Raw genomic sequence first — 18,327 nt, 5'->3', positions numbered from 1 at the left:
ATATGTGATCGTGTAGAATAACCTAAGAAAAACACTTTCTTTTCTCGTCATATTCCACTTTAACCCATAGAGGATGGAACACTCTTCTGAACATGTCCTGCTGACCATCTCCCTTTTCCAGTATTTCCCCTGAGTTATTGCTTTTTTTTTTTTTTCTAATCAGAGACATGGGATGGGCCAGGATGTGTGTGAAGGACTCTACACTTTCTTTTCCCTTCTTAAGTCAATGCATAGGGCTCCTTCCACTTTTTCTCTTTCACGACCAGTCCCTGTGCCATAATCCTTGCTAGTTTACATTTCTTCCATCCTAGGCAGGAGCCTTGATACAGTTAGTCAATCCCCCTCATAGAGCCCGACCAAATCCTCTTGTTCTGTTGGTACACTTGAATGTGGGAGTTTCAATGAGTTAGAATGACTAAAAGAGCAACAATTTCAGTTTAGGTTCCCGAACTAAGCCTCAGTCTTCAATTATGTTTTAATTTAAAGTCATTGCATTTCAAAAGTAATCAAACGCTTTCCTAACTATTCTATTCATAAAACTAGTACCTGCTCTCCAAGATCTTCATTTGACTTTGACCCTAAGAGCAAACCTTCATATACTTCCAACAGACAAGTTTAACTGACATTGTAGTGACCTAATGATTTTCAGATACTATCCCAAACTGCATTTGTGAAGAAAATGATGCAAAAGCATTTTAAAACCTCAAGGTTTCATCAAATTTTGTCTTATTCTTAGAAATGATATTGCCAACGATGGTCTTCACATGTAGCTCTCCAATTTGTATTTTGAAAAACATTTCAAAGTAAAGAGACTTGGATAAAATCGGAAAACAATTTCATTCAAATTCCTTCCTGATGAAATCAAATCAACCACATGAAAAATTATTTTAGTAGAAATTCATAAAGATAAACAAACCCCTCCCTCAGGACCAATAATGAGAGTAGCAATATCAAGAGGGGAAAGGGAAGGTGGGGGGAGAATGGGGAACTGATCACAATGATCTACATAGAACCCCCTCCCTGGGGGATGGACAGCAGATAAGTGGGTGAAGGGAGACATCGGTCAGTGTAAAGACATGAAAAAAATAATTTCTTAATTATCAAGAGTCCATGAAGGAGGCAAGGGAAAAAATTGAGGACCTGATACCAAGGGCTCAAGTAGAAAGAAAATGTTTTGAAAATGATGATGGCAACAAATGCAAAATTGTGCTTGACATCATGGATGGATGTGATGGATTGTGATAAGAGCTGTCCAAGCCCCCCAATAAAATGATCAATTTTTTTTAATTCAGGTCATTTAAAAAAAAATCATTCCCTGTTCCAAGTTCAGATTCACCTAGGAGCATGGCAAACTTCTACTATATAAATAGCTAATTTCCAATTAAATGTTAACATTTTCATCAAGAGTCAAAAGGAAATTGAATCTCAACTTCATTACATTATATTTTCACATTGGATCCCACAGGTGGACCACCTTTAAACATCTGGCTGCATGCTTTGGTTTTATTTTTCATTTTTTTAAAAGTAAGAATTCTCACATGCTAAAATGATAATGACTCTTCAATGAACACCCGAATCGAAGCTTCATTTGAACTTTATCCTTACCTTTGCAACCCTCACAAGTAAGTGCATTATAATGGTATCCTGACGCTTTGTCACCACAAACTACGCAGAGTTCTCCCTGCCCCTTAATTATCCCAGAAGAATAGATTGGTCTGAAGCCTTTTATTCTAGGGTATCCATCTTCCAGGGGATGGGCAATCACATAAGTGGGTTTAGTTAATTCACAGGAACTAAGTCCATATTGTCCACCACTGTAATTCGGATCCAAGCTGTAAGTGCTGAAATGACTTTGTAAATATTGGGGCTGTAAAGCTGGAGGAAACTGGGCCGTAGAATACTGGCAACAAGGTGATTCTTGAACATCAGAGTCTTGCAGCTGATAATTGACTTGTTCTGGCAAAAAATCTAGGTTTTTTAACACACACACACAAAGAACAAATGATCAAAATTAAAAACTTCATAATCATCTTCAAATGTCAATGTGTTGATGTTCAACAACATCTTCGACAGTTTAACATGTCTGCTAAATCCCAGGGGTCTTGCTGTCCAGCATGATGGACAGACCTTAAACTGAGTGAGTTGCAGTGTATTGTAAGATTACCATCCCCGGGTTTGCAGAGGCTGCTTGGGAGCTGGGAGAAAGGCAATAGTTGCTAATGGTTTACATGCCAAAGCAGCCTTAAGTAGGAATGAGTATTCCCAAGAGGTCATGATGAAGACAATTTCCCCCCTCTTCTAGATGTTTCTTGTTGTGGACACAACAGCTTTCACTGTATGGCAATACAGAAAATGAGGTTATTAATAAATGATCTCACTCCCCACAAAAAGAAAAATGAGACTAAAATACACTTTTGCCTTGATTATTTGAAGAAAAGGAGAAAGAAAGAAAGAAAGAAAGAAAGAAAGAAAGAAAGAAAGAAAGAAAGAAAGAAAGACAGACAGACAGACAGAAAGAAAGAAAGAAAGAAAGAAAAAAGTTTTCTGGGAACTCCCCATTTAATATACCATAACACTCTCCTTTGCCCTTTGTAACCCTGATTTAAATTACTAGTTGTTTTTTTGCTTTGTTTTGTTTCGTTTCTTATTTTGTTGTCTAGGATTCCAACTAGCAATTATCTGGGTATAAATTCACTTACTTCACAGGTTCGTTATAAGGCAGAAATGAAATAAGATCTGTAAAGCCACATATAAACTATAAAATGAAACATAACTTAGAGCAGAAGCATTCTTACCAGAGACTCTCAAACACTGACTTTTTCCTGCTTTCAGCAAAGTAAAGAATCTAAATCAGGAGACGCGGCCATAAAGGGTCCAGGAATACTTCGTTACTTTCCATCTGGGACTAGTAATAGTTGTATTTTTCCTGGGACTGGGTCACCAGACAATTAGACTTACTCCTATCTTCAAAATTCTACCACGAAGATTAGTAAGCAGCACAATTTTTAAGAATAATTCACATGCAGCATTTGCAATATAATGACATTCATTGCGATGCTAAGTGTTGAATAAACACCAAATAGCAGCCTGATATCAGTAAAAAGGTTATCATTAAATGAAATATAATTGTTGTTGTTGTTGTTGTTAAGAAGTGTACCTTTTCATGAGTGCCAAAAGCCCCCTTTACACCCCTGTAGTGCATTGGCTGATATTCCATTAGCATGAAAACCAGAGTTCAAATTATAAAAGAAAACTAACATTTAAGGTTACATTTATAGTTAACTTTATCTTTTCATAAAAAATGTATATAGTCTTCTGCGTTGTTTTCTATTTCTTTCCCTTTTATAAGAATTTTATATTTAGATTAAAATATTCAAGTATATATTTCATAACTTCTGTGAACTACACACTAAATTACATAAGAATTGTCTTCTACTAGCCTCTAAATTAACTTCTAATTTGCATGCTATTTTTTAAAAATTGAAAGCAATTTTAGACTATTGTGTATGGCTTCTTTGCAATTGACTTGGAACATTTAAAATTGCTTATTTTTTTAATTGGTTATATTATTGCTTATAAGCAAATCATTTAGAGCCTTGGTCACTTGTTACTTGCTCTTTGAAAACTCTCTGAAGCTAACCATACTTCCCCTATTTCCCCTCCAAAAAGAGTTTGATTGTCAATTTACTATCGTTTTTTATTACATACCAAAGTGCTGCCCTGAGTCTGAAAGACAGCACTCATCAGATGCAGTGAGATAAGAATGTGCCATCCTCTGGCCCAGGGCTTCATTCACTTTAGTGAATGCCGAACTCCGCAGAATAAAACCTGAAGGAAACAAAATTCCCGTAAACTCCTGAAAGATCTGATCGCCAATCAAAGTGCCTCTATACAAGTACAATGCTGCTTTTCAAAAATAAGCAATTTAGCAGAATTTATACAAGAAACATTGATACTTACATCTTAATTGTTGAACTCATTGTACGCATCTCTGAAGACCAAGTTACTTCATGCTGCCAATTTCTTTATTGTTCAGTCATTTTAAAATAATCTAGTAAATAGTGGTGATAACCATAGGCAATTGAAAGTGTACCTTGCTTCGCAGGTAGGTTTCACATTCTGGTTTTGTCATCTATTAACCTCCTCATGTTTGGTTTTCCTAATTTGTAGTAGGAAATAATAAAACTCTCCTACCAAGTTCCTGAGTTCAACTAAAGTATTGGTCTAAAATATAGCACACTTCTTGACTTCATAAACTATTCCCATAAGGGTAGTCTAATAGTTTCAGGATTTGACTGCTCTAAATTAGATACATTAGGAAGAAAAGCTAAACTTTTCGGTAAAGATAAAGAAACTTAAAGCATAAGAGAAGTAATGACTTTTCATAGCATTTTTATCTTTATCTTTCAAGACTTTTATAAATATTTCCTTTTCACAGTATAGTGATACGCTAAACATAATTAATTTGGGTTCTACTTGACCGAGGAAGATAGCTTATTGACATGCAAAAGTGTTTTAAGAGTAGAGCCTAAAACTCATAAGCTGCTATAAGAAAAAAATCAAAACCCAAGACATCCCATTCAGAAAACGTTTGCCTTGTTATTTCTTAGAAAGGAATCAATAAACTAATAAAAATATCAAATACCATATTTGAATTAATTAACTTGAGTAGAATTAAATTCTATTAATCTTTGAATATAAATTAAACATCTTTAAATATAATAAAAACAGTTTAAAAAATGAAAGTTATTGATAGAAAACAAAGGTCATGCTAAAGTTTTCATATTTTATAACTTAATCCTCTCCATTAAAATATAAGGGCAATTTTTCACCTCAAAAAAAACCAGAAATGAAGAAAATGGATTTCTAATCATCCCCAAAAATATATATTACAAACTTCTGGGATAAAATTCTGAGATTATATTATGAAATGCTTTACTTTGATTTATTACTCGTTTGATAAACTACATAGCTAAGGTTTTTATATCCATGAACATGATTCAAATAGTAATATCGCTAAAAAGTATCTCCTCCATTAGGTCTGGTGAAGTAGAAGGCTCTGTGGGTATGGTAGACTCTCAGTGACATAGTTTCACATAGTGGACTCAACAGTCTGGCCAGGCTAGTGATTTTGAAGATGGCCCACGACTAAGCTGTGGTTCCTCAACAGCAACTAACAGCAACAAGAAAAAAATGAGGACTGCAATGGTCAGCAACGAGGTAATTTGACAGCATGTGTTCCTTTGTTTAGTGTCTGGTTTTCTGTTTCTGTTAGAACTATCTGCAAATTGATTTTTCAGAAATGACTGATAGTTTTACATAAATACAAATTAATAATATGTCCTCTCTGTTATCCAAAAGATTGCTTTGAAAGCACTTGAATCTCCTACTCTTCTGATAGCATAACAAGAGTCATTAGAAGTGGGTTTTGGATAGAACAAAGAAAATCTAAATTGTATCTCAATAAGTGCACCTTACATAAGATATTTTCCTTGCAAAAGAGAAAGGACTCCTATCAACAACCTCCCTGGGGCCTATGATTGACCTTGAGCCCTGGTGATGTCGTGGTCATGCTTTGGGCTGCTAACAGCAAGGTCAGTAGTTCAGAACCACCATTTACTCTGAGGAAGAAAGATGGGGCTCTCGACCCTTGTGAAGAGGGGCAGGTCTCCCCTATAGCATTGCTATGACTTGACATTGACTGGATGGCAATGAGGTTTTTTGTTTTGTTGTTTTATTATGATTTGGTCAAATGAAGGTGAATGTGGAACAATGAATATCATTGCTACTGTCAGCTGGATCTGGGCTCAAAGCAGAGAACATCAGAAAGATGTTGCTGTGATTTCATTGACAATGCAAAGGCACTTGATTGTGTGGAGCACAATAAACTGTGAATAACTTTGAGAAGAATGGGCCTTCTTCATGTGCTCATTCAGAGCTTGTACGTGGATCAAAAGGCAGTTGTGCATTCCCAGGACATGGGAATGCTGCAGGGCTTAAAATAAGGAAAGCGCGCATCAGGCTGTCGCCTCTCGCCATACAGTTCAATCGGTATGCTGAGCAAGGCATCAGAGGAGCTTGATTATTCGAAGAAGCATGTGGTACCAGGACTGGGGGAAAGCTTATTAACAACCTTTGGTATGCAGATGACACAACCTTGCTTGATGAAAGTGAGGGCTTGAAGCACTTGCTGATGAAGATCAAGGACTGCAGCTCAAGGAAAGGAAGCCCCAAATCCTCACAACTAGACCAGTAAGTAACATCATGATAAATGGAGAAAAGGTTGAAGTTGTCGAGGACTTTGTTGTGGTTGGATCCACAAGCAATGCTCATGGAAGCAGTAGTCAAGAGATTAAAAGACTTCTTGCATTAGTTAAATCTGCTGCACAACCTCTTTAAAGTATTAAAGAACAAAGATGTTATTTTGAGGACTAAGGTCCACCTGACCCAAGCATCATATGCACGTGAAAGTTGGACGTAGAATAAGGAATATCAAAGAAGAAGTGATGCATGTGAACTGTGCTGGAGAAGAATATGAACAGGACCATGGACTGCTGAAAGAACAAAGCAACCGGTGTTGGAAGAACTGCGCCCGGAGCGCTCCTTAGAGGCAACGATGACAAGACTTCATCTTACATACTTTGGACATGTTGTCAGAAGAGACCAGGCCATAGAGAAGGACATCGGGTTTGGTAAAGTAGAGGGGCAGCACAAAAGAGGAAGGCCCTTAATGCGATGAATTGACACAGTGGCTGCATCAATGGGCTCAGACACAGGAGCAATTATGAGGATGGCACAGGATTGTTAGGTGTCTCATTCTGTTGTGCACAGGGTCGCTATAGGTTGGAGCAACTCCATGTCACCTAACAACAAGACTACTAAGCAACATGGGGAAAATATTCAATTGTCAAAAAATTTAATTGTCAAGAACTTGGATCCGCAATCCATGCCCTTGCAAGCAACAATCAATAAATCAAATGAAGTATTGTGTTTGGACAAATCTGATACAAAATATCCTTTAAAGTGTTAATTAAAAGAAAAGATGTCCCTTGAGGATTAAGGTGCCTCTGACCCAAGCCATGACAATTTCAATCACTTTATATATAGGAGAAAGATGAACAGTGGTAAGGAAGCAAAGGAAAATCAATGCCTTTGAATTGCAGGGTGTGCAAAGATATTGAAAGTACCATGAAATGTCAAAGAAACAAATCTGTCCCGGAAGTTGTACAGGCAGAATGCTCCTTAGCAACAAGGACAGCGAGACTTGGTCTCCTGTACTTTGTACATGGTATCAGGAGAGAGCCGCCCCTGCAAAAGGACATTATATTTTCACTAGTCAAGTAGGTCAGTGTTTAAGAGAAAGCCCGTTGAGATGGATTCACCCAGTGTCTATAACAATGGGCCCAAATATAGCAGCAATTTTGAGAATGGTGCAAGACTGGGAAGTGTTTCTCTTTTTTTTTTCCCTGTTATAATTTCTTTTTTCCCCCAGCAATTTTATTCACAAGTAATGTACATATCATGTAAATCAATAGTTTGATCATTCAATCATATCACGGAGAATTGTACAATCACCCCCACATCAATTTTAAAGCATTCTTCCTCCCCCATGGTCAAATCACCTTTAAGCTGATTCATTTAAGCCGATTCTAGCGCTCCCTCTGGGAATGTTTCCGTTTGTGGTAGGTACCATTACTATGAGTCAGAACCAACTAGACAACACCAACAAAAACAACCACGAGGCACTCATGAACAATGATAAAAAGAGATTGCTAACAACATAAAGACGTATAATCAAAAACTTTCTATCCTGCTAAGTATAAAGAAAAGTTACAGAGGGTCTGGAATGATTCTATTTGGTTATCTTTCCTAGTAAATATTTAATTAAAGCAAAAGTGGCCTGGCTAAGAGGAGAGTTTTATCAAGAAGAGCAAATGTATATTTGAAGATATGAAAATATATAAAGTATATTTTTCTTCCAACAACTATGACTTTTATAGCAATTATATTTTGAACAGATTATAATGGTTATTCTCCTGAAAAGATGCTTAAATGTATGATTAATTTGCATTTCCTTGGTCTTGACTATAAATTATTCTTAGTAAATTTTCATATAGTAATACATGAAGTTACTATAACTAAAGGACAGTTTACTGCACATGAAAATCATTTTAGTAAATGCGTGTGAAGGTCAAGGTATCCCACCCCTCCCTCCAAACTAAGCCCTCCCACCCCAGCAACCCTGGAGTCTTCTTTGATGTGGACATCAGAGGGGAGCAAGTTGATTGATTGTCTTAGAGTCCTCTGCAGATATTGTCCCTAAAACTGTAGGAAATTCTTGTGCATTGTGTACTGGAGAAAAAGGCATTGGACCCACAACTGGGTCCACTTGAAAGGGTGCCGCTTCCATCGAATTATTAAGAAATTCATGATTCAGGACAGAGACTTCTCCAATCAGAATGGGAAAGGTCGAGAAAATTTGAAGATGAAAATTTCTATTAAAAGCATGATGAGGAAGGTTGATGAAGCATGGGAAATGCAGGGCCCAATACAAACGGTTCTCAGTTCTTTATCACAACAGGTCCAACTCCTCATTTGGATGGTAAATATGTGGCATTTGGTCAAGTTATTAAAGGAATGGACGTGGCAAGGATGCTGAAAACACACAAGTGAGAGATGAAAAGCCTCTCAAAGTGTGCGTTGCTGTAGAATGTGGAGAATTGAAAGAAGGGGTGACTGGGGAATATTCCCCAAAGATGGCTCTGGGGACAGTCATCCAGATTTCCCTGAGGATGCTGAGATAGACTTAAAAGATGCAGATAAAATTTTATTGATAACAGAGGACGTAAAAAACATTGGAAATACCTTTTGTAAATCCCAGAACTGGGAGATGGCCCTAAGGAAGTATGCCAAGTTGTAGGTGTGTTAAAGCTTCACAGGCTGTTATTGAGAAAGCAGCTAGATCCAAGCCACAACCTATAGGTTTTAGCTGTGTGCTGAACATTGGAGCTTGTAAACTGAAGATGTCCAATTGGCAGGGAGCAATTAATAGCTGCTTGGAAGCTCTTGAACTATACTAAGGCACTATACTGCAGAGCTCAAGGGTGGCAAGGGTTAAGAGAATATAATCAAGCGCTGGTGGATCGCAAGAAAGCTCAGGAGATAGCACCTGTAGATAAAGCTCTCCAGGCAGAATTGCTGAAAGTCAAGCAAAAGATAAAGGCACAGAAAGATAAGGAGAATGCAGCACATGCAAAAATGTTTGCTTAATAAAAAAATGAATTTTGCTTAACTATTATGCATTGGATGTTTAAAGGCAATAAGAAGATTTAAGGGTGTTTGTCTGACTAAGGTGTCCGTAACATGTTTCTTTTCATGTTTTAATTTCCCATTGTTATTGGTTTAGGAATACTTATTGATAAGGCCTCTTAATAAAGTGTCACAAAAACTCATTTTATTTTTCATAGTAGCCTCTATTAAAAATCATATGATGCTTACATATGATAACATTTGATAAAGTATTTTTGGACATTTGGGGGGTTTTTTTCATGACAGGGCTTCTTTGAGCCAAAATTCTCTTCTCAGAGTTCACTGGAACCAAACAAGTAAAATTAGAATGTATTTTAATAACAATGTAAATTTGAGATTCTTAATTCCTCATTTAAAAAACAATCTATCCTTTAGAGAGATGAAATCTTCATATATAGTTTTAATAGCTTTTTTGGGATATAACTAACCTCATTTTTTAAAGTATGCTAATAGTAATGTTTGGAATATTTACAGTTATGCAACCATCACCACAAATTACAGGCCATTTTCATCACCCCAAAAAAGACACTCTATACTCATTAGCTGTCACCCACATTTCCTCCAACCCCTCGCCCCTAGAAACCACTATTCTACTATGTGTATCTACAGATATTTTCTACTCTCCATAGTTCATATAACTGGAAGCATATAATACCACACATAATTTTTACTTGAAAAAGTGTTCAATTAATGCTATGTCAAGTAATTTTCACAGTTTACCGAAGATAGTAGACATAGGAAAGAGTAAAAATAGATTAAGTGTTTAGAAAACACTGATAACGATTAAATAAAATAATATTTATTTTCATAGTCTGAACACTTTTCATAATTATGTCATCATACCATTTTAACCGAGATGTAATTTCCTGAGTATGCCTTTATCAAAATAGACTGTATTTAAATTGCTTTGAATTTACATGTTCAAAGCCTAATATTTTAAAATAAGATCTATTTTGTAGATAAATACTTGATTTTTAAAGGTTCCATTTAAAAATACTATAGTCAACATCATTGTGAAATCATTTACATTATTACATGAAATGTCAATCAAAGCCTAACTACAATCTAAAACTGTCTTGGCATTCTTTAGGCAAGAACCAAATTATTGTATAAACACCTCTGTTCCTAACTATATTTCTAATTATTAAAAGGAAAACACTCTTTACATTTTCACCATCATGGTAATAATATGATTGTTCTCTTAAAGAGCTCAGAAAATAATCTTCTCATTAATATTTTACCATTGAATAAGTTTAAAACAGCTGGCCAATAAAATTAACATGGTTATTTCTTTTATTTGAGAGATGAAAATACTCACAATTACATGAGATAGACTGTCCTTTCCTCACAGAATGCGTATGAAATATTTAGTAATCACTTCAACTTTCCAGCTGGAGCGAACTTTCCCTACTTATCAAGGGGGTCTTGTAGAAGGGGGCACTCTGCATACGTTTAGGCTCCAGACACTCTGCAGAGCAGTGCTTCAGCTCTATCTAAGAGGCAAACTCCCCACACATCCTCTCTCAGGTCAAAGGAAGGGCAGTTACAAGCTGACATAAATCAAATAATAACCAGATCATCAGGGATAGAAGCCTTTGGACCTTCACGTCACACTCTCCCAGAGTTCCTTATTGTTTACTTAATAAATATTTTGCTTTTTTTATTGAATTTGGCATTCTTCCACTTTGATTACAAAATACTTGGTGTCTGCAAACTAATGAGCAGTATATACAGAGGGAAAGGGCTCATTAATTCAAACTCACTAATTCAAACTGAGGTTTGTCTTGGCATCACCTACAAAGTAAATGTACGTGGAAAACTGAAAGTGTGGGTAATAATCCATAGATTGATATCCATGATGTTACAAACCTATGGCTTATTATTCACATTTTTAGAACATTTATAGAGGTGCTAAATGTTAGAGTGGTGTGAGTCATCTAGTCCAACCCTCTCATGTTTTTGGCTCAGAAAAACTACAATATAAACAGATAATTATTACTTGTTCAAGTTCTCATAGGCAGTAACAGAGAAGAGACCGTAGAAGTTCAAGTAATTGAACATGATATGTAAATAATTCCATTATGCTTTTAAAATGTCATTGGCATAAGCAAAGTTTGGTGCTTTGCTCATTGGTGTAAGGCATTCCTGTGCTCCTAGTAACATCTTCTCGGACTTGAGTCCAGGCTTTGCCTGACTCTAGGCTTTGGTCTCAGTCCTACCCAGTTCTACATTCACATTAATAGTATACAGCGTACGTATACATCTCAACTTTTTCTCAGTCCACGTTTGTTTCTGTGTGGATGCTAGGAGCCCTGGTGGCACAATTGGTAAGTTCTTGGCTACTAACCAGAAGTTGGTGGTTCAATTCTACCAACTACTTTATGAGAGAACATTATGTCTGTCAGTTTGCTTAAAGCCTTAGAACCTAACAGGAAAGTTCTGTTCTATCCTATAGGATCACTTTGAGTCACAATCAATCCAATGGCAATGGATTTTATATTAATGCTGAATCCTTCAAGATGAATTCTTCAAGCTGATGGTACCCAGCTATCAAAAGGTATAGCGTCTAGGGTCTTAACGACTTGAAGGTAAACAAGCAGCCATCTAGCTCAGAAGCAACAAAGCCCACACGGAAGAAGCATACCAGCCTGTGTGATCACGAGGTGCCGAAGGGATCAGTTATGAGGCATCAAAGAACAAGAAAACATATCATTGTGTGCTCACCTCCCTGATATGATTGCTGAAGACAAATGGGTGCGTAAGCAAATGTGATGAAGAAAGCTGATGGTGCCCGGCTACCAAAAGATATAGCATCTGGGTCTTAAAGGCTTGAAGGTGAACAAGCGGCCATCTAGCTCAGAAGCAACACAAAGCCCACATGGAAGAAGCACACTAGCCTGTGTGATCATGAGGCGTCGAAGGGATGAGGTATCAGGCATCAAAGAACAAAAAAATCATATCATTGTGAATGAGGGGGAATGAGGAGAGGGCACCCAAAGCCCATCTGTGGGCAACTGGACATTCCCTTACGGAAGGGTCTCGGGGAGGATATGAGCTAGTCAGGGTGCAGTGCAGCAATGATGAAACACACAACTTTCTTCTACTTCCTGAATGCTTCCACCCCACCCACTATCATGATCCCAATTCTACCTTAAAAATCTGGCTAGACCAGAGGATGTACACTGGTACAGATAAGAACTGGAAACACACGGAATCCAGAATGGATGATCCCTTCAGTACCATTGGTGAGAGTGGCGATACCGGGAAGGTAGAGGGAGGGTGGGGTAGAGAGGGAGAACCGATTATAAGGATCTACATACAACCTCTTCCCTGGGGGTCGGACAACAGAATACTGGGTGAAGGGAGATGCTGGACAGTGCAAGATATGACAAAATAATAATTTATAAATTATCAAGGGTTCATGAGGGAGTTGGGAGCGGGAGGGAGGAAAAAAAATTAGGAGCTGATGCCAGGGCTTAAACGGAGAGCAAAGCTTTTGAGAATAATGATGGCAATGAAAAGATTTTAAAAAATGGTGCCACAAATAATAAGGGGCACTTATTTTACCCAACACACAAAAAAGAAAAAATATATGACAAAATAATAAATTATCAAGGGTTCATGAGGGAGTCGGGAGCAGGAGGGAGGGATAAAAATGAGGAGCTGATGCCAGGGGCTTAAACAGAGAGCAAAGCTTTTGAGAATAATGATGGCAATGAATGTACTAATGTGCTTTACACAATTGATGTATGTATGGATTGTGATAAGAGTTGTATGAGCCCCTAATAAAACGATTAATAAAAAAAAATTTAGCAAGTCGTGATACATGGGGTTTTGCCTATTTTTTAAGTAATTGATGAATATTTATTAGTGAAACAATAATCATGACATTGTAATTCATTTATATTCATTATAAAATATATTTTAAACTTGGCTCCAAATTATGACTTAAAAGAAGTGACAATCTATATGTTTTAAATATAACAAATATATAATGTTATATAATTTTTTTAATAGTGCTTGTTTGTCAGGAACATCTATTTCTAAAGAGAATATATGTAATTTTTTTTTTAAACTTCTACCCTTTAATTATTAGTATACAAATATCAGGGATATGTTACTTTTAACATTTAAATAATTACCAATTTTAGCCACTACTTATAAGACAAATTATTAGTTTCTGCATTCTAATGATATATCTTCAAATACTCAGCAATTTATACTTCACTGGTTCATGTCCTCTTGAACACCCACAGTCTCACCCAACCCCACCCAAAATCTCAAATTAGTTTGAATTCATGATCACATAAATAAGATGAATTTGTGAAACCAATTACAATAAGCTGCTTTAGAAACACAAGGTAGCAATAATTGGCCTTTAAGTTAAATGTTTGACAGCATCAAAGTCAAAAATAATATCTCACCAAGATTCTAATTATATTTAAAGCATTTCAAATTACTGGCCATCATTTTATCATTTTATAAAGGATAACTTTTCCAGAATTATGAAACTACAAGTTTTTCAATGTACTTCCTGGTTTATAATAACATCCTAGACTTACTGGGAGATTAGCATAGTATTCACTCCAAAGTATTTAAAGATATGTGCAAATACACAAATATTTACACAAATCAATATTTTAGAATATCAAAACAACATATTTTGTCATTTCCATAGGCTACTGCCACATAAGCATTGTATTCATAATTACATTATTGTTAGCTAGGTTAGAAATCTGGCTTCAAGTCATCTCCGATTCTTGGCAACCCTATGAATAACAGAACAAAACATTGTCTAATCCTGTACCATGTTCATGTCTTGGTTCAGAAACACCTTACTAATCTAAATGGTATCTTTTTTAAATTAATAAATATTTTTATTGGGTCTCATACAACTCTCATCACAACCCATACATACATCAATTGAGCAAAGCACCCTTATACATTTGTTGCCCTCATCATTCTTTTTTTTTTTACATTTTATTAGGGACTCACACAAGTCTTATCACAATTCATACATATACATACATCAATTGTATAAAGCACATCCATACAGTCCCCGCCCCAATCATTCTCAAAGCATTCGCTCTCCACTTAAGCCCTTTGCATCAGGTTGGTAACTTTTTTTTCAAAAATTTCCTGAGGTCTTTCTAAGCAGATTCATCCAATGTACTGTCTTTTGATTTCTTAACTACTGCTTAATGGACTTTTATTATTGACTTAAAAAGAATGAAATCATTGACAATTTCAAAATTCTCCCCACTTCTCGTGATGCTGTTTATAATCCCACTTGCTAAGATTTCCATTTCCGTCCGTCCCACTCAAGCACATATGTAATAATGGTTCACTGACGTTCTTTTAGTAAGCGTAACCAAGGAAACAGCTTTAAGTCGGGGTGGGCTTTAGCCTGCCCAAACCGGTTCAGCAGAAGCAACAAGTAATTTTTTGTTGAGTTCTGCAAATGAATTGTTAAAAGGGCATTTTTAATCAGGGTTCTCTCTAAAGAAGCCAGTAAATGTGGAAATCACAAATTTACATTCTTATACATAACAGTCTATTCTAAGTGCCTGCAGTAATGTTCCTTCTGTTCATAAATTTTAAAAAATTAGATGGAACTATACTTGTAATATTTACTCATTCCCTAAAACTCATTATATTTTTAATGAAATACTATATTTTATTTCTTTGCATTTGTTACTTCAGTAAACAAACATATAGTGTAAAAAGGGAAGTGTCAAACAAGCAGTGTCAGCTTTGGGTTGTACTCCAAATTTCCATGAGATATTATGAGTGAAATATGCAATTGGTGAAAGTGTTCAAAGAGTTAAAAATACTGTCAGAACAATTGCTGTAAGTTCAGCGAAAGCAGAAAGAGGTTTTTCAAACATGAACATAATATGTTCAGAGAAGAGAAGTTGTCAGTTTTTAATTCATCAAGCACAATGACTATTGTCTAATTGGTCTATCTAAAAAACTGGGATCCTAATCCTACAATGAAAAGAAGTTAGAGGTAAATCACACAGCCCGCGATGCTCACATAAAAGCCAATAAGATTGCACGTGAGGACTACAATTAAAAAGCAACATAGAAATATCTTAAATAACAGTTATATCAGATATTATTTAATATTTTCACTAATATTTTAAAACTCTTCTAACATAATCTAGTTCTGTGCGCCTCTTTCATTTTTCTTATTTAAGTATTAACTGTATGAAATAATGAACTACATTTTGGGATATTTGAATCCTAGCATTGCCTTAAATTTATTCTTTTTTATACTGCCATTAAATAAACACCTAGCTAAGGGATGTACATGCTCTATGTTAAATAAGCATAACATTGTTACTTTATCAAGAAAAACCTAGAGTTACAAATCTGACCTACTCGTTTTATCCAAATCTAGGAAAAGTCTTCAGGGTAGGATCTTTGAAGAGATGACATCGGAGACCGGACCTAATGTATGAAAAAAGGTTGAGCTGAGGAGTAATTGGAACACACGTACAAAATCGCCAAGACTTCAAGGATTTGGACCTATCTGTACTCCAAATGAACTTCATGGCGGTGAACTTGATTCTACCACATTTGTGAACATAAACAAAATGAGGCCGAATAAAACAGAAACCAAATTACATGAACTCTATCTTAGCTCCCTAGTGCTGCTGTACCAGAAATACCACAAGTGTGTGGCTTTAGAAAAATTTATTTTCTCACAGTTCACCAAAATACTAACATAGAGTTGATTATAATTCATAGTGAATTTATATAGGGTTCTCAAGACTACAAATCTTTATTGGGAACAAACAGCCTCAGAATAGAATTGCCCTTGCAGATCGCAGGCCACTTTGTAACCACTATGCCACCAGAGCTCCTAACTTGACTTTCTAAACAAACCAAACTCACTGATGCTGGCTCATAGCAACCCCCTGTGGATTAACGAGACTGTAAACTGGTTACGGAAGTAGAAAGTCCAGTCTTTCTCCCACGAAGCTGATGGTGCTTTGAACCGCCAACCAGTGGATCGCAGTGAAACACTACAAGATCAAGAGGCTAGAAATCTGAAATCAGGGTGCCAGCTGTAATAGACGGCTTTAGCTCTCTTCTGGCTCTGCTTGATCAGAAGATGCTTGTCTCTTCTGCGCTTCAGGCAATCTTCATGTGCACTGGTGGCTTCTCTCTTCCTCTGTCTCTGTGCTGCTCTCTTGTTTAATCTCTTTGACTTAAAATACACCACACACTAACCCTTCCTCATTAATATAACAAAGATAACCATTCCACAATGGGATTATAAGCACAGGTTTAGGGGCTTAGATCTACAGCACATATTTTAGGGGATCATAATTCAATCCATAACAGGACCTTACAGAGAGGTCTGCATTTAATTCTAGATATAGTAGGAAATCATTGATGGATTTTAAGCGAAAAGGGCACATACTCTGAATGATATAGTATGGGGCTGAGTTAGTTAGTTTATTGTGCCAACCTGACTGATAAACACATGTGGGATTCATTGAAGGGCAGAGAGATAAATGGTTTGGTGAGCCTCGCCTTTCTAGTTCTTTGGTCTTTTGCTTTGTGATGGTCTCACCAGGGTGTAGCTGCCTTAGCAATTCCCTGCTTCAGCTTGCAAGGCTGACTTCCTGCAAGACATCCCTGAGGAAAAGCCATATGGACCTACCCTGATGCAGCCCTGGGTGCTGGAGCACCCATGTGGAGACCCCTGCCAGCACTGAGATGCTTACACATTCACTGACTTGGTTTTCCTCCTGCAGTCGGCATCATTGTGTTTGTTTTGTGAGACGGAGGAGGACTTTGTGGATTAGTGTTGGACATGTGGGTTAATGGGTTAATGTTGGACTTGTGGGATTGGGCAGCACTGAGTTGGGATGTTTTCTTGATGCACACTTAATCTTTATATAAAACTCTCTCATAATAAGTTTCTGTGGATTTGTTTCCCCAAAGTACCTAGACTAATGCAGAAGTTTTTAAATTTTTAGATGTATGTTTTATTTCATTTTATGTAAAAATCCTATTACTGACATATACTTCACATTTAATACAACTTAATCATACAATCATATTAACAATATTTGTACAGTCATCACCACAATCCATTTCAGAATATTTTCTCCACATACTCATTGTTGCTAGCTCCCCACTGCCCCCCATCCAGTTACTCTCCCTATAGATTTACCTATCCTAAATTTTATATACAAAAAATCATACAAAGCAAAACACAGTCATAAAATATCATATAAGGCAAACAAATAGGCAAAAAATTAAAAGTAATAATAATGACTAGACAAAACATAGAAAAACTTCAATCAAGGAGAAGAAAATAATAAAAACTGAAACTACTTTAAAATGGGTCAAAAGAAAGATCAGATGCTGGGGTGTTACTTTTTAACCAACTACATCCGTCATTCTCCCCCCTTGACTGTGGTCAGAGATCACCAAGACTTAATACGGGGCCCTGCAAACGGACCTGGGCTTCCAGTATCATCCATACCCTTCTGCAAACTGGATGCTAACAATTTCAGCCCTGATATCATTCCCTCCTTCAGATTTGGGTTTCATTATTTATGGCCCTTGGATCACACCAGCTGGTGTGCTTCTTCCATAAGGACTTAGTTGACACCTCACTTATATGGCTGCTTCTTTGGAGACAAGCTTTTAAGACCTCAGATGCTATTCTTTCTGCTAGCCAGACACCATCTGGTTTCTTCATCATGCTTTGCTATAGCACCCGTATTTGCTGATCCCTTCATGAGAACGAGCATTGAGAAGAGCCATGTCATAAGAACTAATTGTTCTTATATTGAGGCTAAATTAAGTGTGTTATGGAGCTTCTAGCTTTGTCTGACTTTTTTTCACTGGAAATTTTTAGAGATAATTATAGATCTTCATGAAATTGAAAAATTTATAGAGATTGCTTGTACACTTTACCTAGTTCTGCCAATGGTATCATTTTGAAAATATATAGTTTAATATTACATGGTAAATACTGAGATTAACATAATC

General features: G+C 36.5%; 1 pseudogene; it reads left to right on the top strand.

Annotated features, from left to right (window-relative positions):
* The first annotated feature begins 8,178 nt into the window (after positions 1–8,178).
* On the top strand, positions 8,179–9,270 carry LOC142437201 (peptidyl-prolyl cis-trans isomerase D pseudogene; annotated as a pseudogene).
* Positions 9,271–18,327: the final 9,057 nt, after the last annotated feature.

Source organism: Tenrec ecaudatus, chromosome 1 (assembly GCF_050624435.1).
Source record: "Tenrec ecaudatus isolate mTenEca1 chromosome 1, mTenEca1.hap1, whole genome shotgun sequence".
NCBI classification, from domain to species: Eukaryota; Metazoa; Chordata; class Mammalia; order Afrosoricida; family Tenrecidae; genus Tenrec; species Tenrec ecaudatus.
This window is presented reverse-complemented; position numbering and strand designations above follow the sequence as displayed.